This window comes from Cetorhinus maximus, chromosome 12 (genome assembly GCF_964194155.1).
Source record: "Cetorhinus maximus chromosome 12, sCetMax3.hap1.1, whole genome shotgun sequence".
NCBI classification, from domain to species: domain Eukaryota; kingdom Metazoa; phylum Chordata; class Chondrichthyes; order Lamniformes; family Cetorhinidae; genus Cetorhinus; species Cetorhinus maximus.
Genome location: NC_135890.1, coordinates 24,137,252 through 24,163,718, shown reverse-complemented (window position 1 = coordinate 24,163,718; position 26,467 = coordinate 24,137,252). Strand labels below are relative to the sequence as shown.

The window sequence follows — 26,467 nt, the reverse complement described above, 5'->3', positions numbered from 1 at the left end:
AATATAATTAAAAACTAAACCACAGATGTCTCCTAATTGTAAAAGCAATCCTAAAAACATCTTTCATACCATAAAAATATCAACTTGAAAATCAACGCATTGGGCAAGATTATTGGCATCTTATCAACCTGGTGCTGAATGGTGTACTCTGGATTATGCATCATACAAACTAGGAAGCCATTTAGTGTAAAAAGAATTGGCATCACCATAATAGAAGATGAAGCCTGTGAATAGCAGCTAACAAAGTTTCCAGAGCTAGCTGAAACAGGGGGAATTTGAATGAAGTGTAGTTTAAGTGGTGTTGGCCTCAGCTCAATGAGCTGGCCAAGTATTCCTCGCTTTCTTCTTTAACAATATCTGTAGGCATCATTTTAAAAGAAAACATTCTAGAAATAGCAAGTGAGCAGAGGGTTGAAAACCACAGGCCTTTGGGTCACATCGCAAACAAGATGTCAAGGCACATCTGCAGATAATCACAATCATGTCCATAGCGGCATATGCGCCAATATCAACAGTACAGCTGGAGCAGAACAAAATGGCTTTCACAAATGGTCATTTCAGAGTTTAAAAACTATGAATTTGCTTTGTTACAGGCACACAGCCCACCTGCTTGTCACCTGCCAACCATCACTTGATCCCCTCCAGTATTCCAATGCTTCAAAACTGCTCTGCCACTGCTTTGAAAAAAATCTCAAAACTGATGGTGTCTTAACATTTTGCTCCTTTAAAAAAAAATCTCCTTTCTTTAAAGCATGTTGTCTTATTGCAAATTCTACATATTATGTCTACTGACAACTATGGGTGCCAGTTGCGGCCCCATAGGTAGCTTGCCAGTACCAGGACAAAGTGAGGTTTAACTAGTGACAAGTGATTAAGTGAACTAACTACTGTAGATGGTTTTGTTTCAAGTAAAAACAGTTGAAAATTTCCTCACTCTTAGTTTCCATTGGAAGTACAGCAGGCGAGATATTCACATACATATGACCCAGTTATGATCCTATCTCCTGGAATCAAAGAATAGTTACAGCACAGGAGGCCATTTGGCCTGTTGTAGCTGTGCTGGCTTGGCCCTTTCAAGGGGCAATTCACATAGTGCCACTCCCCTACCTTTTCCTTCCACTCATGGGAAGAGTTTCTGCCTATTTACTCATGATTTTGAATACCTCTATCAAATCTTCTCTCAACCTTCTCTTCTCCAATTAAATTACAACTTTTCCAATCTTTCTACATAAACATCTTTCTTCATACATAACCATTCTCGTTAATTGTTTCAGTGCCCTCTCTAACGCCTTCATATCCTTCCCATAGTATGGTGTCCAGAACTGGATGCAATATTCCAGCTGAGGCCAAACCAGTGCTTAATACAGGTTTAACATATAACTTCCTTACTTTTGTAATCTATTCCCCTATTGATAAAGCCCAGGATGCTGTATGCTTTATTAGCCTTTTATGCACAGATACATAAGTCCCCACAGGGCCTAGCGATCCCTGGGGAACTCCACTACGACCCTTCCTCCAATCCAAAAAATAAATGACTACTTTGTTTCCTGTCACTCAGCCAATTTCATATCCATGTTACTACTGTCCCTTTTATTCCATGAGCTCTAACTTTGCTCAAGTCTGTTGTGCGGCACTTCATAAAATGCTTTTGGAAGTCCACGTGCACTCCATCAACATCTTTACCATCATCAACCTTCTCTGTTACCTCATCAAAAACTCAAGCAAGTTGGTTAAACATGATTTGCCCTTAACAAATCCATTCTTGCTTTCCTTAATTAACCTTTATTTGTCCAAGTGCTACTAACTTTGCCCATTATTGTTCTAAAAGCTTCCCATCACGGAGGTTAAACTGACTGGCCTGTAGTTGCTGGGCTTATCTTTACACTCCTTTTTGAACAAGGGTGTAACATTTGCAATTCTTCAGTCCTCTGGCACTACCCCTGAATCTAAGGAAGACTGGAAAACTGGCCGGTGCCTCAGCAATTTCCACTCTCACTTCTTTCAGCAAGCTTGGATGAATCTCATCCGGTCCTGGTGTCTTATCAACTTTTAAGTACAGGCATCCAATCTAATATCATCTCCCATCAATTATGAACCCTTCAAGTGTACGAGTTACCTCCTTTCTCCATGACCAAGGAAGATGCTGCTGCCCAGGTTAAAACAGATGCAACATATTCATTTAATACCTCAACCATGCCCCCTGTCTCTGTGCATAAATCTCCTCTTAGCTCTCCTTTTATTAGCCCACTCCTCCTTCTATCACCTTTTACTATTTTTTATGCCAATAAGAGACTTTTGGATTCCCTTTTATGTTAACTGCCAGTCTTTTATCATACTCTCTCTTTCCTTCTCTTATTTGCTTTTTCAATTTCCCTCTGAACCTTCCACATTCAGCCTGGTTCTCCATTTTATTATCCATCTGGTATCTGTCATAAGCACACTTTTCATGCTTCATCTTAATCTCTCATGTTATTTGAGGGAGCTCTGGATGCGTTTGCCCTACCTTTGCCTTTCTTGGGAATATATCTTGGCTGTACTTGAACTTTCTCTTCTTTAAGGACAGCCCACTGTTCAGTTTTGCCTGCTAATTTTGATTCCAATTTATCCAGACCATATCCATCTTATCCCCATTGAAGTTGGCTTTCCCTCAGTTAATTATTCTTATTCTGGATTGCTCCTTGTCTGTTTCCATAACCAACCTAGCCTTATGAGCAATGATCACTGAGCCCTAAATGTTCTCCTATGATATTTGATCCACTTAGTCCACCTCATTCTCAAGAACCAGGTCCAGCAATGCATCCTCTCTCATTGGAACTCTTGCCTCTCTCTGCCCTTTACACTACTACCATCCCAGTCTATACTTGGATAATTAAAAACTCCCATTATAACTACAATATAATTCTTGCACTTTTGTAATTTCCTTGCAGTGGCGTACTGGTATTAACACTGGACTAGTAATCCAGAGACCCAGGGTAATGCTCTGGGGACCTGGGTTCAAATCCCACCACGGCAGATGGTGGAATTTGAGTTCAATAAAAACCTGGACAGACAGCAGATGCCATCTTACAAACATCAAAAGTGATCAAAAATATACTACAAAACATCAAGAGTGCATTTTCATAATCCTCTCTGACTGCAGCATCAACAAGCTCCATACCTCATTGAACTGTACTTCCATTTTGTATGAATTTACTAAAGAATGAGAAGAATCCCTGATTTCACAATGAAATCTGATTTTAAAATATGCGGAGGTTACTTGACTAGCAATCCAGAGACCCAGGCTAATGCTCTGGGGGTATGGGTTCAAATCCCACCATGGCAGCTGGTGGAATTTGAATTCAGTTAATAAATCTGGAATATAAAGCTAGTCTCAGTGATGGCGACCAGGAAACTATCATTGATGGTCATAAAAACCCATCTGGTTCACTATGCCCTTTGCGGAAGGAAATCTGCCATCCTTGCCCAGTCTACACATGACTCCAGATCCACAGCAATGTGGTTGACTCTTAACTGCCCTCTGAAATGGTCTCGCAAGTCACTCAGTTCAAGGGCAATTAGGGATGGGCAACAAAGGCTGGCCTTGCCAACGACGCCTGAATCCCATGAAAGAATACACAAAAAAAAACTGGACAATAGATTTCAAGAGGGTAAAATCTATACTCCAAATTAATAAGTGCCCCAGGTCTCAATTGAAAGTCTCAGACACTTAAAATTCATTTTTAAATGCACGCCAGCAGCCTATAGATTATACAATTACTGCAGATTGCACAGGATGTTATTTGAACGAAGGGAATTTTAATTGGATTAGCAATCTAGTTTACAGCCAAATTGGACTGAAATTATCTTGGTAGGGGAGAAAAATGTGCACCGATGCAACATCACAGACCCATAAAGTATGACTTATGAGCTTTGATGCCACTTGAAATTTTTGGTATAAGTTCAAGCACCCAAAAAATTACAGCCCCAAGATGTTTTGAGGTTTCATTCTCATGAAGCTAAAATAATCCAGCTAAACCCAGTTGTGTACTCAGAGCTCACTCACTCTGGGCTGCATGAACAGGTCTTCAACAAAAAAATGCAATTTTTTTTTTAAAGAATACATTGTAAAACAGAGAAATAGATGAGATGTCTCGAATTTGTCACCATTAAAGGCATACAGAGAAAAGAAAGTAGCTTAAAAGGACAATCACTCTTATCTGCTCTTACAATCGATTTAGTATGCAGTGTGCATCTCCTTTAGTGGAAAACTACTGCTCCTTGTCTTGCCTCCTAGTATTAGTGTAAAATGGAATAAGACAAAGAGATCCTCAAGAAGTGTGTAGCGCTGCAAGATTGAGGATGGAAAATTCAACTGCTTTTTTAAAAAAAATGCAAATCAGTGAAATAAAGTTAACATAGCATGTTCATCAGAAATTCACCCCAGTCTGTTGTTGCTCATCCTGCACCTATTCTTGGAGCAGCAATAATTTTCTGCAGCTAAACTAGGGAAAAACTACCGCCACTGTCTTTGGTCTCCGTGAACGACATCAAATCCTTGAAACTGCTTCCATCCCCTCTCCTTTGGGCACCACTTCCTGAACCAGACCATTTGCAACCTCAACATTACATTCAAAGCAGAGAGCTGACCACATATCAGCACCATCTCAAAAACCACCTAGCCCCATCTCTGCAACAACCTTAGCTCACCTTCTGCTGAAACTCTCATTCATTTCTTTATCACCTCCAGACTATTCTGATCCTCGCAGTCATCCTCCACCCTCCATAAAATTCAGCTGCCGGTATCCTTAACCAGCACCAAGTCTTGTTTACACACCGCCTGCCTTCTTGATTTACATAGTCAAATTTACATTCACAGGTTTAAAATCTCTTTAAAGAGTCTTTTATTAAATTCATTCACTCTTGGTGTGCAGGCATCACTGGCAAGGCCAGCATTTATTGCCCATCTCCAATGGCTCTTGAGAAAATGGCAATGAACTGCCTTCTTGAACTGATGAAGTCTCACAGAGCTGTTAAATTGAGTGTTCCAGGATTTTGACCGACCAACAATGAAAGAACGGCGATTAATTTCCAAGTCAGAAGGGTGCATGTTTTGAAAGGGGTACTTGCAGGTGGAAGTGTCCCTATTCATTTGCTGCCCCTCTCTGAGATCACGAGGTCACAGGTATGGTTGTGGAAGGAGCCTTGCCAAGTTGCTGTAGAGCATCTTGTAGATGGCACATACTGTAGCCTCACTGCACCAGTGGTACAGGGAATGAGTGCTTAAATTGGTAAATGGGTGCTGATCAAGTGTACAGTTTTTTGTGGATAATGTACAGCTTCTTGAGTGTTTCTGGAACTGCCACACATCCAGGCAAGTGGAAAATATTCAATCACATTCCCAACTTGCAACCTGTTGATTGTGGCAAGACTTTCAGTAGTGAGGTAGTGAAGTGCTAATGGCCCACAGCATCTCATGGGTGCCCAGTTGAGCTGCTTGACCTGTTCTGAATCTACCCTGATTCACGAGTTAGTGCCTCCTGAATGCTGTAACCTTTTCCAATCTCATAGTATGCTCCCATGAACTTCTGACTGGCCTTTCTCCCCCCACAATTCTTCACCCCACCATTGATGGTCAGTCTTGTAATAGCCTGAGTCACACACCTAGACTCCCTTCCCTAAACCCCTCTTTTGTTGCTTCTTCCATTCATCCTTTAAGACTATTCTTCAACCCCAATAAACAAAGATTTTGTCAAAGCAACCTAATCTTCTTTGGCTCAATATGCATTTTAGTTTATGGAAAGCTTTACTAAGTTAACCATGCTATGTTAATACAAGTTGTTGTTGTTTACTCATGGCGATTCCAGAATGGATTCTTTGTACGTACACAGATAGATAGAGAGAGAGAGAGACAGAGAAGTCACAGTTGACCTCAAGCACTCTTGAATTAAAGAGGGGCAACATGCTGGGAATCTACCAATACCTAGGGCAATCTACTCAGAATATGTCCATGCATCAAATTAAAAATTCATGCAGCACATAATTGGGGAAATTGGATAGTTTAAATGTTGGTTAATTAAGCCTTCTCATCCAGTCTCTTTTTTAAAAAAGAACCCTGGCTCATTTCAATAGTTATTCCCCTTCCCCCACTCTAAAAACTAGCATGTTTTTCTTTAAACAAGGTGTCATGTTTCAAACTTACACAATGCGATTTACATTCATATGCAAATCAACTGTGCCATCTGGTATCATGCATCAGGGTTTACAAATCTCTGATAGGGATCAAAGAACCTAGATTCATATATTGTCAACATATGAATAACTATATGGTCGGGGAATCTTGCCCTCAACCTCTTCCTTGCACCCATGGAGGAATGTTCCTCCTGAGAGGAGGCCTTAAGAGGTATGGAACCTAGCAGTCATTTTATTTTCAGAAAACGAAGAGGCAGCCTTATGTAAATTATTTATTAGGCATCACACTACAGAATCTTGACAATTTTTCATTATTTTTCAAGCAAGTTTGAAATTCTGCCTTCCTTTGATCAAGTCATATTTTTGACCGCAAGACACTCCTCAGTTTCTGCACATGGTTTCAGAAAGCAGAGGAAAGTTTTTGACTGCGGGGGTGGAATCCTAAGCAATGCTAAACAAGCAGTCTGCAATTCCTACTTGCTAAAACCAATTGGTATAACATGAGAGGCAAAAGGTGTAGCTAGAAGGCTCAAATCATGTCTTAATTCATTTGCACTGAACCAGTTTGAATTCAATAAGTTCCTTAAGCAAAAACAAAAATACCTGGAAAAACTCAGCAGGTCTGACAGCATCTGCGGAGAGGAATACAGTTAACGTTAACTGTATTCCTCTCTGCAGATGCTGTCAGGCCTGCTGAGTTTTTCCAGGTATTTTTGTTTTTGTTTCAGATTTCCAACATCCGCAGTATTTTGCTTTTATCTTAGTTCCTTAAGCAGTTTGAAATCGTTGTGAATTGGTTCAAGAAGCTTGGGAGAGGGGAAGTGCCTGTGTGAGGTGTGAATGTACAATATTTGAGTCAATCTGCTCAACATTCAGCATTAGAAAAAAACCTCAAGAAACAAAATGTAATAAATCTTCTGGAAAGTATCAAGCAGCTTTCCTTTTTTAAAAAAAAACTACCAACAGCATTTGCAACAAAAAAATTTGCCCACTCAAAATTGGAGATCCTGTGGTGAAGAATTAGTTTCATCCACATCATTACCAACAAATACATTGCAACATCCATACACTGGTTAACCAAAGTCACAAACAACAAACACAGCCTAATTGTGACCAAACTGCATTGTTCCTCCTTGTCCCTCCTGATGTCTTTAAAGAGGTTGATCACACCATGCACTTCTAACACCAATCCTCTGATGTCCAACCCACTTAGTTTCACTGACTTATCCAATCATAGCCAGATAATCTCTAACAATGCTCTTCCTACCCATGATTGAGGGACTTAAACTTCACTCTCATTTGGTCCAAGCAAAATACATCCCCATAGAGTCACAGAATGATAACAGCACAGAAGGCCATTTGGCCCATCATGTCTGAAGTAGCAATTCACCTAGAGCCACTTCCCCACCTTCTCCCCATGGCCCTGCACATTCTTCCTGGTCCGATAATAATCCAATTCCCTCTTGAATGCTTTGATTGAACCACTACACTCTCAGGCAGTGCATTCCAGATCCTCACTGCGTGAAGGTGCCAGTCTTCAGCCAAATCGATTCACTCCACATGATATCAAAAAAAACGACAAAAACCACTGGGTATAGCAAAGGCTACAGACCTTGACAACATCCTGCCTGTAGTACTGAAGACAAGAGAGGGGGGGGTGGTGGCGTAGACACTGGACTGGTAATCCAGAGATTCGCACACTGGAGATATGGGTTCAAAGCTGGTGGAATTTGAATTCAGTTCACAACAGGGTATTTGCATTGCCTTTTTTTACCCAATGAGCTGGGGTACTCAAAATGCTATAAAATGTGACGCACATATATAGTTAAAATAAAGTGAGAGCAATTTTTACATATAAAGTGAATATATCATGGGATCAATGTTTTGAGTTTATAAAGTCTGGGAAAAGACAAGGTGACAGTCCAATATTTCTACAACTGTGAAAAGGACTTTATAATGAAGTTAAATTAGATGCTGCACTGATAACATACTATGCATAATTTAAACTACAAACTGTGAAGTGCCATAGACTCTCTATAAATACAAGTTGCCAAGCCCCAGTTCAATTATTTTCAAGCATCGGCTTACAATCAAACCATCCCAGATATCAACTGCACGAAGCTAAACTCATTAGTAATTGCTGCAATATATAGGAATCAGTCAATGCTCAAAAGAAAAATTATCCAAAAAGGAAATGTGCCTATAAAGTGTATCACAATGAAACAGGATCAAATGTGAACCTAACAATACACTTTCTGTTATTCAACTTTAAACTGCAAATTAGCTATCATTGGTAAGTGATACTAAGATCTATATACCCTTACATTCAGCACAAATCCAGGTTAGCTATGTATATGGGTCAAGCATTTATGAAAATTAAAAATGTGATTCCCCATTATACCAGATACTGTCAGCAAATTTGGTAACTGTGGTCTCAGGAGTGACTGACCCATTTTTAATTGGAGTGTGTGTCAAGCAGTCCAACAATTAATATAAAATTTTAGTTAGCATTACATACAAAAAAGTCTCATTGCCTGCAAGATTGAATTGATTATCTTCAGCATTGATCCAAATGTTCATTTGGAGCTCCAACGGGCTGCTAAAAATATAAAGAACATTCTGGAAAGAATGCATTTCCACCACTAAAAATTAACCATTTCCACAGGGAAAATTCCACATAATATTTCAGCAACTATTTTTGCTTTTGCTACAGACATCTTATGCATACATAAATTACCTTGGTACATTCAAGCCACTACTTATATTTAGAGGCCAGTCAATCACTATATAACATCAAATAAGCAGACTGTTTTCAAAACAGACATTTTCTCTGGGGGGAAAAATGTCATAGGTAAGTATTTAAAAGAAAGGATGTGACCTATTTAAGTACATAAACTAGTAGTGGTAATCTATTTTAAACAAGCTTTTCAATTGGAGAAGTTTAAACTTTAATATGCTGCCTTCTATCCTTAATGATTAGACATAAACATTTTGCACAAAAATACAAAGTACAAATTCAAAAATAACAAAAGACTTCATTTATATAGTGCTTTTCATGATCACAGGGCATCTCAAAGCACTTTACAGCCAATTAAGAGCTTTTTGAAGTGTAGGCAGTCACTGTTGCGCACATCAAACTCACAGTAACAGCAATGTGACGGCGATTGGATAATCTGTCTTTGTGATGTTAATTGTGGGATAAATATTAGCCAAGACACCAGCGATAGCTCCCCTGCTCTTCTTCAAAATAGTACCATGGGATCTTTTATAGCCACCCGAGGCAGATGGGGCCTCAATTTAACGTTTCAACCAAAGGACCGCAGCATCTCTGACAGTTTAGCACTCCCCTCAGAACTGCACTGGAATGTCAGCCTTGATTTTTATGCTCAAGTCCTGGAGTGGAACTTGAATCCGAAACCTTGTGACCAGAGGCCACAGCTGACACAGATTAATACTGGCAATGATTGAATTCAATAGGCTGCTAACCAAAACCAGGGGGCCTCATTTCCTCCTCAAACACCCTCCATTTCCACATGCGATCACTTGGTTTGGGATGTTTTTGCCTTATTGGTCTTTGCAGCCACTAACAGGAGGCAGCAAGTCCACAATGAAAAGTTACATCTGTCCCTGTATAAATCCCAAGCCCAGAGAAAGCCATTAGCTCTCCAATGTGAACTTATTCTATAGAGATGAAATTGAAACCTAGATCCCAGAACAGTCGCTGTGCTATTTCAACCCTAAAAGCCACACACATTATGTGGGACATCAATAATGCCGTGCGATGATTCATTCCTACCCCCTCCCATGGGGATTTTCTTTTCTGCAATAACAGCACACATGGTCTTAATTTTGACAACTCAACTGTTTTCATATTTTGATACACTGTATAACTTTTTAAAATAAACCATAATTAGAAAGTAACCATATGCACTAGTCCTTCTTAAACTGAAATGTACAATCACCAAAAATCATATATTCTTTAAAGAGCCACAGCATAAAAAATGATATCTAATCGCTGTAGGTGTGCTGCATTACTACAATACACTCTTACCTTCAATCATATCCATAATTATGCCCTTTAAAAAACAATGGTCTATATTTTGCTCCCAAATAACAATGTGGCTAATAGTATGTGTCATTTCAGGTGAGAGTAGAAGCACTGTTAAATGAGGAAATTGAAAGGATGTTGTCCTAGATGTGCCACTCTGCTGTTAGCTTCATGAAAATCAGCGCCTCACCATTTCAATGCACTGACCCCTGTGAAGTTCCTGTATCTGCATGTTAGAGATGAACCAAACTGTCCACAGAAAGTTAAGTCTTGACCATTTCAGTCTAAGTGCCCTTAAGTCGTGATAAGTGTTAATCACTTCCAGCCAATCCCTCTGGCACTGAAAACTATTGCAAGTGTGGAGTCTCATTCTTTTAGTTTTAATTCTTGGAGGTTTTAAAAATTACAAATTTTAAGTTTAAGTTCACCAAAAACATGTTGATCATTTTTCTCCTCGCGCTCTGTCAATCTAATCTTTCTTTCCATTTCTCTTTCTGTGTCTGGTTTGGCAATTGAATCCACCCCTTCTAATTTATACCTCATTCTGCTGTCAATTTCACAATCTTTCAATCTGACTGGTTAAGGAGATAGACAGTTTTTTCCCTATTCACTAGGGTCCCAACTGTCCAGTTTCGATTAGTGACATTATCAGTTTGCACTTTCACCTACTTGCCACATAAAATTAAAAAACCTAAAATGTGCAAAGGCAAATATAACCAGAAGACATGGGAGGTGCCCTGCTACAGCAAATTATGGCTCAGTCTTTTTGTTTTGTCCACAGTAGTGGCACATATTCCAAGATTTGGAGCCCAACATACCTTTGTCTCACTGGTCATCAGTTTTCTTACAATAAGTGTTCAATTTGGGACCTGGCTGGAGCAGTAGGTTAGACGCTAGTTTTTCACCTTTGCAATCCACGTTTAAAGTAATATCAAATCCCAGTTTTCTATGGTCTGCTTGATCCAAATGGAAAAAGTGGTCGGGTATTCAAAAACACCTAAAAACAATGCACTCCTCTGATCTACCTTAATTCTACCCATCACACCCCCAGAATGCCACAGCCATTGTGCTGATCAATGTGCCAGCCAACATGGTGATTAAGGAAAAGAAATTTAACAAAAGCAACCAATCTGAAGAAGCATAAGTCATGAGGCAGGAATAAAGGAACATAGAGAAGATTATAATGTATTATGAGACAGAAACTGACCCACTTAACAAAATGTGATGTACTTATAATAAGAATGCTCTTTCAGACAGCCAGTGCAGACTTGATGGGCCAAGTGGCCTCTTCCCACACTGTAAAGATTCTGTGATTCTAAAGCTTGTAGATAGGTAGCAGAGTTGAGAGGTCTGATTCATCTGCTGCAATTGGGGGTAGGGGTGGCCTAGGCAAGGGGGAGAAATGAGAGAAAATGGAAAACATGGGGGCAAGCTTTCATTCAAAGAATGAAATAATTCATTTTAAATCACCAAGTATCATCACAGGATAGCATTTCCAAACATTTCTAGCTTTGTTCCAAAGTCTATAGCCACAGGTTACATTAGGACTGTCATCTTTTAAAAGTCCTACTTCCATCTAACAACACGAGTGCAAAATTCTTCAGCACAAAGCCCAACACAAATCGCTTGGAAAGAAACAAACTTGCAAGGGCTGCGGGGAACCAGCAGGGGAATGGGACTAACCAGATTGCTCCGTAGGTAACCAGCATAGACTCGATGGGCAAAATGATCTCCTTCTGTGTTGTAAATGATCCTATGACTCTTTGACAAATCAAGAAGAAAGCACCTTGGGAGTGGGCTGCATGCCCAGATTAATTTTGTCATTTGGCAAATATAAAAACCGGTAGGTAAACTTGCATATCTTTCACGTGCCATGTTGTGACATGAGAACACAGTTAAACAAATTAAAGTAAGAAGTTGATCATCATACAGGCCCAACAGGGAAGAAAATAAAATGGGTGGTAGCTGATACTGCTGATTAGAGTGCAGTTCCCAAGTCAGTGTCATAACTTGTCAGTCCAAAACCACCAGGCCCTGAAGAAACCTACATCTCTAATTTTGTCTCACCTATAGCTGGCTGCAATGGGGTGCCAACAGGGAACATGATATAAATCTACCCAATTCAATCCTACTCCAAGATTACAGTACCAAGTCGTAGTATAAAGATTACAAAATATAACCGGAATCTTTCAGTCGAAACACTGACGAACTTTGGACTAGATTAAGAAGTTGCTAAAACTGTTGATGTTGCTTTGGTGATGCAACATTAGAACATGAATAAATGCCTTGATTATTCATCCAAAATGTGTAATTTCAGTAAAGCTTTTAAATGGTACAGCTTTTTGGGAATCAGTGTGTAATGTAGCAACAGATTCATTGCACAATTCTCTATATGCTGGGGTTTTTTTCTGGGCAGCTTACTGTCACCCTCACTTGTAGGCATTAATTCATACCAAAACATGATTCTATTAGGATGTCACCAAACAGTAATCACAAACTGTTACCTCAACTGTAGGCATGATCCTCCAGAAAATTGTGAATCCTACATTAAAATGGTTCATTCTAGTTAACCTCACCATTATTCTTCATGCAAAATCCAGGGTGTTCCTCAATATCATAACTTCATATTATTGTAAAATAAATTAGTCTATAACTTTCAACATCCATACAAGTACAGTTAAAATGTGGAAATCAGGGATTTGCCCTGCTACTCCAAAGATTTCACTACACTGGTACCTCACTGATTAGATTTGACATTAAAACACATGAAGGACTTAAAGCTGCAGAACTTGTTCATCCAACTTCATAAAGTTGCAGAGGTACTCTCTCTACTCCTCCAACTCTTCATTTTCATACTAGCACTCATCTCCCTCAGCACCAAACCTGTTTAAATAGTTACTTTGCATTCTCTCAAACCACTCCCCCCCCCTCAATTAGGTTAGCCCTAATACATCTGCCTCAATTGCTCCCTCACTACCCTTGCCCCAATTGGGCATTCTCCCCCTTACAATGCAATTTCACATTGGCACTCTTTCCCACCCAGTTCCCATGGGCACTTCCCCATCCCAAGTACTGCTCCCTGCATCTACCACCTTGACTTAAACCATCCTGTTATTGCCATCCATTCCATTCCCTTTGTTCTCCCCCAACTCTTACCAAACAGTTTCTAGTCATCACATACGATAGGTAGGAACTCCTCTTCCCAAAGGAATTCTTAACTAAAGTTTACTTATTTTTATCAGGAGGACTCTTACAGCAGTGGTAGCAAGGGAAGAATGGCCAGCAGCTTCTAACACGTGATCCAGACCTCAAAATGCTGACAATCAGCATGCTGTTAGCATAAATGCCAACTGCAAATAGGGAAGGAAAAAGATTGCATTTAAATTAATTCCTATCTTATGTGATGCTCTTACTTCAGTACTTAAAACTGCACCCACCACTACTTCAGTATTATAAAACTCAAAGCACACAACACATTTGTACAGTCAAAAATCTATAAATGTACTGCGAGTTTTTACCCACAATGTGGCATAACCTAAAAATTCCCCACACACCATTAGGTTTCATAATTCTGGCAAAACTGAATATATGTTTTCTCGGCGGGAAAACCTAACCCTCCAAAAATAGTAATGCTCAGATGTGAATAACTTTATGCTATTAGCCAATTTTTGTGGCAGATCCAGCATTCCTTACTTCAAAGGAGACGAAAAACTTGCAAAGTTGTCACTGCATTGCTATTTCAGAATACATTTTCCGATCAAAGCAACAGGAGTAAACCATTCAGCCCCTTAAGCCATGATTTAATTGAATGGCAGAACAGGCTCATCTGCAGCTTGACCCCATCCACCCACCTTGGTTCTCCAACCCTTAATACTTTTGCCCAACAAAATTCCATCAATCTCAGATTTGACATTTTCAATTTACCTAGCCTCATCAGCTTTTTGGGAGAAGAAATGTTCCAGTGTTTACTATCTGTTTTGTGAAGAAGTAATCAGTGGTCTAGACTGCCTAGCTCTAATTTTAAATATAAACCCTTTTATTCTGGACAACCCCACCAGAAGAAATGTTTCTATCTACCCTATCAATTTCTTTACGTATTTTAAATACTTCAGTTAAATCATCTCTCTTTTTGCAAGGAAACAGCCTAGTCTGTGCAATCGGTCAGTTCATGTGTGATGTGTACATGTTACATTATAAGCTTTGAGTACAGCACCTCCAAACCAAAAAGCTACATTTCAGAATTTACAACGTCTTAGGAAATTTTATTGGTTTTGTATAAACTTATTTAATGACTAATTAGAATATCCATGCCTTATTTTTATTCTCTGAATGAAAACACCATTTTGGAAGCCAACCAAGTTATTGTTAACTGGAATCACCCAAAACATAAAAATGGCAAAAAAGATTTTGAAATTTATCTTGAGAGCAGGCAGTCCAGAGAAGGTTCACTAAATTGATCCCAGGTAGGGAGGGATTTTCTTCTGAGAAGAAGTTGAGTAGGTTGGGCCTGTACTCATTGGAGTTTAGAAGAATGAGAGGTAACCTTACTGAAACATGAGGTTCTTAGGGGGCTTGACAAGGTAAATGCTGAGAAGTTATTTTCCCTTGCAGGAGAGTCTAGGACCAGAGGGCATAATCTCAGAGTAAGGGGTCGCCCATTTAAGACAGAGATGAGGAGGAATTTCTTCTCTCAGAGGATAGTGAATGTGGAATTCTTTACCAGAGGGTTGTAGAGGCTGGGTCGTTAAGTATATTCAAGGCTGAGATAGATATTTTTAACCAGTAAGTGAATCAAGGGTTTATGGGGAAAAGGCAGGAAAGTGGAGCTGAGGGTTATCAGATTAGCCATGATCTCATTGAATGGCAGAGCAGACTTGATGTGCCAAATAGCCTACTTCTGCTCCTACTTCTTATGGTAAAGATATCCCTTTGAAGGGCACATTAAGTACATGATTTACTCTTTTACCAAGGGATAGTGCTGAGCTGTCTACCTACATAAACAGTACAACAGTTTTTTTTTAAAAAACTGTACATCCTGGTCCATTACTGGCCTGAAAGTTACAGATATGAAAATATTGCATCATTACAATTTGAGCCAGAGTACACGTATTAAAATAAAAATCCTTTACAGCGTAACTGCTTTGCAAGACCAAAAGGTGAGATTAATATATTGTTCTATAGAGTTCAAGTGACCATATCGGAGCTCCACTCCACATGAATAGAAAGATGCAAAGGGAAGGACAAGAGGACCATTAATACACACTCTACTCAATGCATAGTACTGAAACTCTTTCGAGTTATCAACAGTCACAGATTGCAACTCTTTTTGAGTACAATCACAGTTCTTGGTTTTCCAGGAGTGGGACATGAACCCACAACCCTCTGATTCAAAGGCGAGGGTGCTATGAACTGAGCCACAGCTGACACCTCATGCATAGTACTGAAACTCTTTCGAGTTATCAACAGTCACAGATTGCAACTCTTTCAAGTACAATCACAGTTCTAGGTTTCCGGGAGTGGGACATGAACCCACAACCCTCTGATTCAAAGGCGAGGGTTCTATGAACTGAGCCACAGCTGACACCTCTAAAATTCTTTCGAGTTATCAACAGTCACAGATTGCAACTCTTTTCGAGTACAATCACAGTTCTTGGTTTCCGGGAGTGGGACATGAACCCACAACCCTCTGATTCAAAGGCGAGGGTTCTATGAACTGAGCCACAGCTGACACCTCTAAAATTCTTTCGAGTTATCAACAGTCACAGATTGCAACTCTTTTTGAGTACAATCACAGTTCTTGGTTTCCGGGAGTGGGACATGAACCCACAACCCTCTGATTCAAAGGCAAGGGTGCTATGAACTGAGCCACAGCTGACACCTCGATGCATAGTACTGAACATGAACTAGCCTTCCAACCACTAAAACATGAACACCTGTAATGTATTTCTGGCATTAGCTCTTTTTTAAAAAAAAATTCCAGATTTTCAGTTTTTTTAATTTTTAACTCTGCAAATGTATCATCTTGACAACTGACGGTGTTTGGTTGTGGTTACAGGATGTGTGTGAGGGTGTGGTGGGAGGATACAGGAGGTAGGAAAGCCATAGCCAAGCCAACAACTTTTTAATAATTTCTAATGTATGTCCTAAATATACAGACTTTGATATAAACAAAAGTAACTATTATTTTACTTCTCACTGAATAGGTGAGATTGAATTAAATTCATAGGATCACAAGAAATACAAGGAGTAGGCCATTCAGTCCTTGCATCTGCTCTGCCATTCAATAAAATCACAGCTAATCGGATTGTGATCTTAACTCCACTTTTCAGCCTGCTCACCACCCCACCCCCCAAAACACACAATCCCCGACTCCCTTGCAGACCAAAAATCTAATTTAGCCCTGAATGTATTTAGTGACCCAGTCTCCACTGTTCTCTGGGGGAAGAAAAATTCTAAAGACGAACAACCCTCAGAGAAAAAAATTCCTCCTCATTTCCATCTTAAATGAGAGGGCCCTAATTTTTAATGTCCCCTGGTCCTAAGTTCCCCCACAAGGGGAAATATCCACCCAGCATTTATCCTGTCAAGCCTTCTCAGGATATTGTATGTTTCAATTAGATCATCTCTCATTCTTCTACAGTCCGATGAGTATAGGACCAATCTGCTTCATCTTTCCTCATAAGACAACCCCTTCATCCCAGGAGTTAGCCTAGTGAACCTTCTCTGAACTGCTCCCTATGCATGGATATCCCTCCTTAACAGAAGGAGACCAAAACTGTACACGGTACTCTAGGTGCAGTCTCATCAATGCCCTGTACAGTTGTAGCAAGGCTTCCCTACTTTTATACTCCAACCCCCTTACAATAAAGGCCAACATTCCATTTGCCTTTCTAATCACTTGCTGTGCCTGCATGCTAACTTTTTTTGTGATTCATGTACAAGGACACCCAGATCCCTCTGTACTGCAGCATGCTGCAGTTTCTCTCCATTCAAATAATATATTGCTTTTCTATTCTTCCTGCTAAAGTGGACAAGTTCACATTTTCCATTATATCCTGTCTGCCAAATCTTTGCCCATGCACTTAAGCTAACTTTATCCCTTTGTAAACTCTTTGTATCCTCCTCACAACTTGCTTTCCTATCTTTGTATCATCTGTAAATGTGGCTGCAATGCAGTTGGTCCCTCATCCAAGTTATTAATGTAGATCGCAAATAGTTGAGGCCACAGCACTGACCCCTGTGGCACTCCACTCATTACAGTTTACTAACATGAAAATGATCCCCTTATCCCAACTCTGTTTCCCGCTAGCTGATCAATCCTCTATCCATGCTAATATATCACCCCAACACCATGAGCTCTTATTTTGTGCAGTAATCTTATTGAATGCCTTTTGAAAATTCAAATAAACTACTTTTACCATTCCAGCTGATGTTAATGCTGGAAAGTCAGATTCCAGAGTAAAACCTGGTTTGATAGATCCTAACTTTTAATTTTTTTAAAGAAACCGTGGAAAGCAGTTACTGAATACATTCACAGGAGTCTGCTAGTGTACTTTTAACAAATAATAAAACATTTACCAAACAAGAAAAATTAACTATATTACACTTGACAGAAAAGTTGGAAAGATTTCAATACAAACACCAGTAAATTAGTCAAATCACACTATTCTTTCATCCCAAATATACCTTTAACTTTACAAATTTGTAAATATCTGTAAACACAACTTGCAGTATCTGTCTTATGCTCTAATATTGAGGTAAAGTATGTGATACATGTAAACAAAAAGGCAAACTGCAGTTGGATACACCACACTCCAAAACCCAGTGACAGATGCCACCAAAGCAGAGTCTATGGATTTCTCATCAAACCACCCCCCACCCCCAGACGCTTGTCACACAGTGAGCCAACCAGTCTCACTGAAACTGTCTTTCACACGAGGGTTTCCAATCTCCACACTCAAGGATCTCACCTTAGAATTCTCTCCCAAACAATGCTTTCACTCAGACGTCATCAACAAGGATCCACCTCCAGGGTTTCAATCTCTCCTTCCGACGTTCCTTTCCCTGGATCTCTATGTACACTCACTACGCCTTACATACACACTTTCAGACATTCGGCCGTGACAAGCGGAACACCAATGCTCAAAAGGGTACATTTGCCCTTCTGGCCCGCAGCATTGGAGTTACAAACCTATGGCTGCCTCCTCAGGTCTTCAGGTTTCTCTCAAGCCCACTTTGCTCCAAGTCTGCTACCCACAGCTTTCTCTCTAATTAGGAGCCTGTATCTCTGCTCCTTACTTTTAACTTCACTTAACAAGACCCGTTTCAGACTCCTGTCCTTGTCCCTTAACCTGACTGTCTTCTTGGTCCCAAACTAGGGAGTGCGACAGAAACAGACCCTTCTCCTGTCCTGCTCACCAGCACACCTTCTCCAAAATGGCACTCCTCTTCCAGGTCATCTGACCTTTTCATGCTGTTTCACTTTTCCTCCTTTTTTCTTCTGTGCAAGACCATTTTCCAGCTGAAGAAATAACAAAAACGTACTGCACAGGCGTGCAGGGCTGTTTACCAGCCTGTAGACGTAAACACGAACCAACTGCGCATGCAAACACGAACCAACTGCACATGCATGGCCATTCTCCAGCCGGCACGTGTGCAGAACCCGAAGATCGTACAAAAGAACGAACTGCTTATGTGTGGCCAATCTACAATCAGAGACTGCCGAGGCCTGCTGGGAATGGTAGTTCCCGATCTCCGATTTAAAGGTGAGTTTTTTCCTCCCTCTTTGTGGTTTATCACACAACATCTACTTTATCCACTCTGTTTATTACATTGTCAAAAAAAACTAATAAATTTGTCAAACAAGATTTCCCTTTCACAAAACCATGTTGGCTCTGCCACATTGCATTATGATTTTCTAAATGTCCTGCTACTCCTACCTCCTTAATAATGAATTCCAGCATTCGCCCAATGACTGGCATTAGACTAACTGGCCTATTGTTCCTTGCTTTCTGTCTCCCTCCTTTCTTGAATAGCGTTGTTACATTTGCAGTTTGCCAGTCCACTAGCAAATTTCCAGAATCTAGGGAATTTTGGAAGATTACAACCAATGCATCCACCATCTCTGCAGCCATTTCTTTAAAGGCCCTTGGATGCAGGTCATCAGGTCCAGGGGACTTGATCTGAGATAAGTGGTTTCTTTTCCACACTTCATTCCCAGCCCAAAAGAACTTACTGCCCAGTCGAAAACTAACAATTTGTACTCAAGCTGGGGATTCCATGTAGTAAAGCAACAAAATTCTTATCAATGAAAATCATATCAAATTCTACTAAGTCAGTATCAGTGCATTAATTATAGAGAATACGTATTAATCAGTTGAGATGTTATTTCACATGTAGTAAAACTAAGATGGAAAAATTATCACAAGTTGGTTGAATGCCAATAATGTCACAATAAGTGAAAATTAAAAGTTCAAAATGGTCCCATTGGTCTAGCAATGAGTGTTTTAGAGCACCAACGTGCAGGACCATAGGCTAGTGAGACTCCATCCAGGCTGCATGTAGGTGCTGACCTCAGAATGCTGCCATGAGAAAGTATCAAGCATTTCCCATAAGTCAGTTGAAAACAAGGGGAGTCATTCCTTCGCTCCTTTATTACATTTGAACTGCTCCTCTATTACATCTAAACCAAGTTGGAACAAAAGGAGACTTGCCAGGAGCACCAATGCAGTAAATTTTTAAAAAGTGATACCCGTGGGAGCTGGGGAAAAGGTGCAAAATAAAGCTGGAAGTAAACCCAGAAACCCAGTCAAGATTTATTATACGGTAGAAAATAAACAAGAGATGGATATTACTACCCTACTTAGACATCCCTATTGTGAAAAAAGAGGCATTCTGAGGCCACCAGCTCAGCCAAAAGACATGAAAAAATAAGGATGATAAAACAGGAAGTAGTTATAATGGATGACTTCAAATCAATTGAATATAAACTGGGAAAACTCCAAAAATAATTGACCGCCACAACCTGGTAAACATAGTGCATGAGTCAAGGAAAACACAGGAGCATGACTTTGTATTTGTTGATGATCCAATGTGTTGTAAGTGGAAGTGATTACATTCATCAGGTACAGCAGCCGCAATCACTGACCTCAGCATAATCTGAGAGCCCAACATACCAGAGCTCAGGAGTCAGGCATATGAAAAGAGCTAATTCAACACAAAAAGGAACAATCACGGCAAGTCAAAGCAAACCAGCAGTGGAGAACATGAAACATCATGAGACAACTTGGATTTCTGTACAATAACCCAGTAAACAGGAATCAGCATGGATTCAGAAGTTCTGTCTGGTTAACCTCTTTGAGGAAATGATAATGGACAGTAGAAAGTTCTGTGAGGTGTACCTAAATTTCCAAAAAGACATTTGAAAGACATTTCAGGGTAAAACTAGCTCAGTACCCAAGGAAGAACAGAATAGAAAAATTATGCTGTAAGGAGGGTGTGAGGCAGCTCATGTGGAGCTTCGAACATAGATCAGTTGGGCTGAATGGCCTATTTTTGTGCTGTAAATTCTCAGTAACCTCATAGCCATGGGTTACTAGGTTAAATCTTAGGAATGGATAGGAAATTGCCTGTAAGGTAGGAAACAATATATTCAAGTCAAGTTCACTCGGGTTGTGTCGGGACGGGGGTGGGGGGAAGACTTCAGGATAGTACTATGCAGGTTGCCTTACTTTGCTGTTAGAGCCACAACTGTTTCTAAATTATGATAACTTACATCCAGAAGATCTATTGAAATTGGTCCAACTTAGAGATGCCATACAAGGCAAAACAGCGAAATTGGAGGAGACAATTCAGATATCTCGGAACAAAATATATATTTTAGAACACTGATACATGCAATTTAATGCAGGCAACAATAAAGGACTGCACACTAGAGGAAAAATGAGTGAAATACATACTCTGTGGAATGGTGTTGAAATAGCCAAGGATAAATAGGAGTCTTACAAGACCTAACACTCAACGTATCAAACCAATATATAGCAGCAATCAACAAAACCAATGGAATGTTGAAGTATTTAACCAAAACTGTAGAATACCACCAAAGGCACATCCAAGCACTGAGGGGCATACAAAGACAAATCACAAGGAAAAGAAAAACTGGAGAACTAGAAAAGAGCAGAGAGTTTACCTTACTGAGATAAGAGATAATTTGATAGGATGGAATAAATAGATCAGGAATGTTTTAAATTAACTTGCAAAATTACACCAGGTCAACACAGTTTCACCTAGTAAAATAAAAACCTGTGTGTCATATAGAGAAATTGTTTTTCACAGAGTGCCACATGGATTGGACTTCCAGGTTACAGGCGGGGGCAGAGGATGGTGATGATAGCAATAAGGAATGTTCACCACCACCTTCTCAAGGGCAATTTGAAATATGCAATAAATGCTGTCCTTGCCAGCAATGCTCACTTGCCATGAACAAATAAATAAAAACCTTAAATTATTTGAACAACAACTGGATGCTGAGGGGGAGGGGCTGGGGAAGAAGAGAGACTAGAAGGTCTCTGTGGATAGATGGATGGATGAGTTAAGATGGACCAAAAAGCCTTACTCATTGTAAAGTATCTTGTGATCTCATCAGTGGTTGGTCTCAGAAAGATATTAGCTGAGGTTTTAAAACATAAGACCATAAGACATAGGAGCAGAAATTAGGCCATTCGGCCCATCGAGTCTGCTCCGCCATTCAATCATGGCTGATAAGTTTCTCAACCCCACTCTCCTGCCTTCTCCCCGTAACCTTCGATCCCCTTCCCAATCAAGAACCTATCTATCTCGGTTTTAAATACACTCAATGACCTGGCCTCCACAGCCTTCTGTGGCAATGAATTCCATAGATTCACCACTCTCTGGCTAAAGAAGTTTCTCCTCATCTCTGTTCTAAAAGGTCTTCCCTTTATTTTGAGGCTGTGCCCTCAGGTCCTAGTCTCTCCTATTAATGGAAACATCTTCCCCACGTCCACTCTATCCAGACCTTTCAGTATTCTGTAAGTTTCAATCAGATCCCCCCCTCATCCTTCTAAACTCCATCGAGTATAGACCCAGAGTCCTCAAACATTCCTCATATGTTAAGCCTTTCATTCCTGGGATCGTTCTCGTGAACCTCCTCTGGACCCTCTCCAGGGCCAGCACATTCTTCCTGAGATACAGGGCCCAAAATTGCTCACAATATTCTAAATGTGGTCTGACCAGAGCCTTATAAAGCCTCAGCAGCACATCCCTGCTTTTATATTCTAGTCCTCTCGAAATAAATGCCAACATTGCATTTGCCTTCATAACTACCGACTCAACCTGCAAGTTAACCTTAAGAGAATCCTGGACTAGGACTCCCAAGTCCCTTTGCACTCCAGATTTCTGAATTCTCTCCCCATTTAGAAAATAGTCTATGCCTCTATTCTTCCTACCAAAGTGCATGACCTCACACTTGCCCACATTGTATTCCATCTGCCACTTCTTTGCCCATTCTCCTAACTTGTCCAAATCCTTCTGCAGCCTCCCCACCTCCTCAATACTACCTGTCTCTCCACCAACTAATGCCCCAAAATAGCAGCACGAAAACATCAGAGAGTTTAGGCAGTAACATGCACCTTAGAACAGTCAGATCTAAAATCAATACTAGCATACCTATCCTCAAATGCATTCTAATTGGGTATTGATTACAAAATATGCACACAAGGTGAATCTCATCATGAAATCACAATATACAATTAACCCAGCCAAGCATCTGGCGGGGGGGGATCACAATTTAGCAAGTCTTTCACAGAGAAATGTGTTTTCTTTTATCCCCTATCCAAGGTCCCCCACACCATTCCCCAAGAGGTTGGGTAGGTAAACGAACCCCGGGCTTCTGTTAACACTAGACTTGGGTGTTAGAAGGCATACAAAAGGTTGCATGGAATGATTTCTCAGCAGGATTCCTCTTTCTCTCCCTGCAGGGATGTGTCTGGCCTCTACTTAATACCACTACCAAGAAGACACAGAATTAGGAATTCATTGTATGAAAAAAGGAGACACTGACCAGCATCCTACAGCTCTGTGGGACAGCACTCCACCACACACATTTATGAATACAGTACATGTTTCCACACTCTGGATACATTGAAACTATTCTACAAAGCACTCTTTCAATCAGGTCACTAGCCTGGATATATTCAGCTTAAATATTAATTCATTTCTGAATCATTTATGCTGAGCAGGGAATTTCCCAATCATCAAGAACCAAGCAGCCTCAAAAGTGGTAATCCTCTTGTGTAAACTATCAGAAACACTGTGCCTAGAGATGGCAGCAAACAACACAATATTATGGAGGTATGGAAACATAAGAGTTGTACATTTTTCATGGCCTACTTAAATCAGGAGGGTCCTCCGAAAATCAGTTTTTCTCTAAAATATAATGTCAACCGAAGCTCACCACTAAAAGTCACAAACTTTTCAACAGTCATCAAGGGTGCTCCTTGAAATACACATCCATATCAGTAACAGATAATGTCATACACCAGTCTTTAAATGCATACGATATGACAGTGAGGCTTTCTTCCCGCTTTCATACAAAGTTACAGTAAAACACTAAAACCCGCAAAAACTAAGCCGGGATAAAAATTTTATGGGAGAAAAAAAAGCAAAGATTTAAACATCAACCAAGGTTTCAGTAATTTGGCTCGCGCCCCGTGAATTATTTGTTTTCCTGACCGTGCAGAAGACCATGAAATTTGACTAAAAAACTCATTAAAAGCTGGAGCTGACACTTCAGCGTCGACACTTACCTACTTACCTTGTGGCACCACTTATGCCGGCAAAACAAAGATTCCTACTGGAAATTGGCTAAGCTGCTTCCAACAATAAAAGAGCAGGCTCAGTGCAGCCACAGAACGACTTTAAAAGACCTTCCACAGTCCAGCTCCTCCAAAAAGGGTTGAATGTCACACAAGTTCGCGTCATAAAGTTGCGGAGAATTTGTCAGCATTGCATTTTGATAAATTCAATGGGACAAAAAATCGCTACCACGCCCAACGCACGAACACCTCGCGTTGAAACAATCAGTGCCACAAAAAAAAAGGAGTCAAACTTTAGTTTCCCCTCCAAAAGGAATCAACCATCCTGTAGATATTTATCACATTCTTCAGTTGGGAGACATACAAACGCTGGAAAGAAAGGGATCCATTGAAAAGCAGGACATCGAGCCCAGAGTGACTCGACCAGTAAATGGTTAAACAGGAGCCTGACGTCAGACTCAAACTTGAAATCTTAGGGATTAAGACCCAAGGACCCCCTTTAAGATATTAATCAATTTACAATTCGTCCCCTTGAATTGTTCTGGGTTCCCCCCCCCCCCCAATTCCCTCTAAGTAACACACAAAGGAGGAGAGCGGGGGTCGCGGTCAACAATAGGAGTCGGTCGATGTTCTTCTCCTTTAGGGTTGGGCTCGGAGACTGGGAGCTGGGTTAATCACAAACCTCGCCTTCCGTGAAGAAACGAATCCCTTTCGAAATTAAGTGAATTGAATTTAAGCGAACGCAAACATTTGAGAGCTTTGCAGCCGCTCCAGGACAGTGCAGCCAAGACACAGGCGACCAAGAAGTTCCGAGCTTTCAAAGTTGAAAGTCGAAAAGGCGATCGCCGCGCGCCCTAAGTTCATTTAACTTTTTTTTAGTTCGTTCCCCCCCCCCCCCCCCACTGTTCAGTAAAACCAACCGGGGATAAAGAGAAAAAAGAGCAATGAGGTAAACGAACAATAAAAAAAAAACAAATCACATTGACCTACTCACACAAGACACCAGGCAGCTCCTCACCTTGATTTTAATCGGAGAGACTTCAGGAAGGTGAGTGACTCACATGACTCGATCTGGGTTTTAATCCAGAGGGGAAGAGAGAGAGAGAGAGAAGGGGGGGAAAAAAAGAGGAAGGACTCACCTGTGGGCGATGCACACATCCGCTCTGAGTAACAACGACACGAGGAACAGGAAATGGAATCGGCCGATTCCTCGCGAATAATGAGGAGGAGAAAGCCTCCTGATCTGATGGCACCCGCGGCGAGGTTGTGTCTTGGACGCTCAGCGACTCTCCTGTGGTTGAAGTGCGGCTGCGAAGGGCTCAGCGGCTCGGGCGCGCCTTCCACCGACAGACTGCCTCTGGACATTGGTGGCTTTAATTCCGGGGGGGTCGGGTGGGTGGGGGGCGTGTGTGGAGAAAATGCCGCCGGAGCTGTGGGAATTCTCCACATATGCAACGTCAGAATCATCATCAGAAACCGGCACAACTTCTTAGTTAGTCCGAGGGTGTTTTATGGAGCGATTGTGGCTTTTTCGTTATTGTGACAAATGCGGACTGAATTAGAACACACTCCAACCCGGGCTTCTGTTTGCTTATCTTAAACCGATCATTTTGTAGTTGCTGGCTCTATGAGTGTTTATTGCGCTGATTTCTTTAAAGATGTGTATGTGTGTGTGTGTGTGTGTTTTTCTCTCTCTCTGCCCCGCCCCTGTCCTGTATGTCAGTTTCACGCTAGTACTGCCTCGGGAGGTTTTACAGGCATGAGTTGTGTCGGGTTTTCTTTCGCCAAACTGCCGTCGACGAGAGTTTTTCTGGACAGTTTAACAAGAACTGAAAGTTGGGGAACTTTAATGTTGAGGGCGGTTCAGCAAACTGTCTGAATCTCGGGATTCACCATAAGAAGCCTGGCAGTGCGAGGCCGTTGAGCAGAGCTGCTGAGCACACGAACGAGCAGTGTCATTCATAATACTCGCTTCATTCCAAATATGCGACTACACATACAAGACATATTTATATAGAACTTTTCATGACCAACGGACGTCTCAAAGTGTATTGCAGCCTATGAAGAACTTTTTGAAGTGTAGTCAATCTTGTAATGTAGAGCCACAGCAAACTCCCACAAGCAGCAATGACTAGATAACCTGTTTTTCGTGATGTTGGCAGCTGGGGCTTTGCTTTAATGTCTTAATCCAAAAGATAGCACCTCCAGCAATGCAGCACTCCTTCAGTATTCACTGCAGTGTCAGCCTTGATTTTAGTGATTGAGCCTCAGCGTGCAACTTGAACCCAGAACTTTGCAACTCAGGCAAGAGTAGTACCCACTGAGCCGTGGCTGACGCTCAACGTAACGGCTGTATTAAAATAGTGTACAATGAAAGTCCATTCCACTCTATTAAACTTTTGTACTGATAAGCAGGAAA

General features: G+C 40.8%; 1 protein-coding gene across 2 annotated transcripts in view; it reads right to left on the bottom strand.

The window, feature by feature from the left end:
* Positions 1-25,317, bottom strand: part of LOC144687296 (plexin-B2-like) — a 234,654-nt gene extending 209,337 nt beyond the window's left edge. Inside the window, exon 1 of one of the 2 annotated variants that reach the window (XM_078553182.1) lies at positions 25,188-25,317. The gene's annotated coding sequence lies outside the window, so the exon portion shown is untranslated. Of the gene's footprint in view, positions 1-24,039; positions 24,062-25,187 lie in introns of those variants that run through there. The other variant, XM_078553183.1, reaches the window with a different exon arrangement.
* Between the last annotated feature and the right edge of the window lie 1,150 nt (positions 25,318-26,467).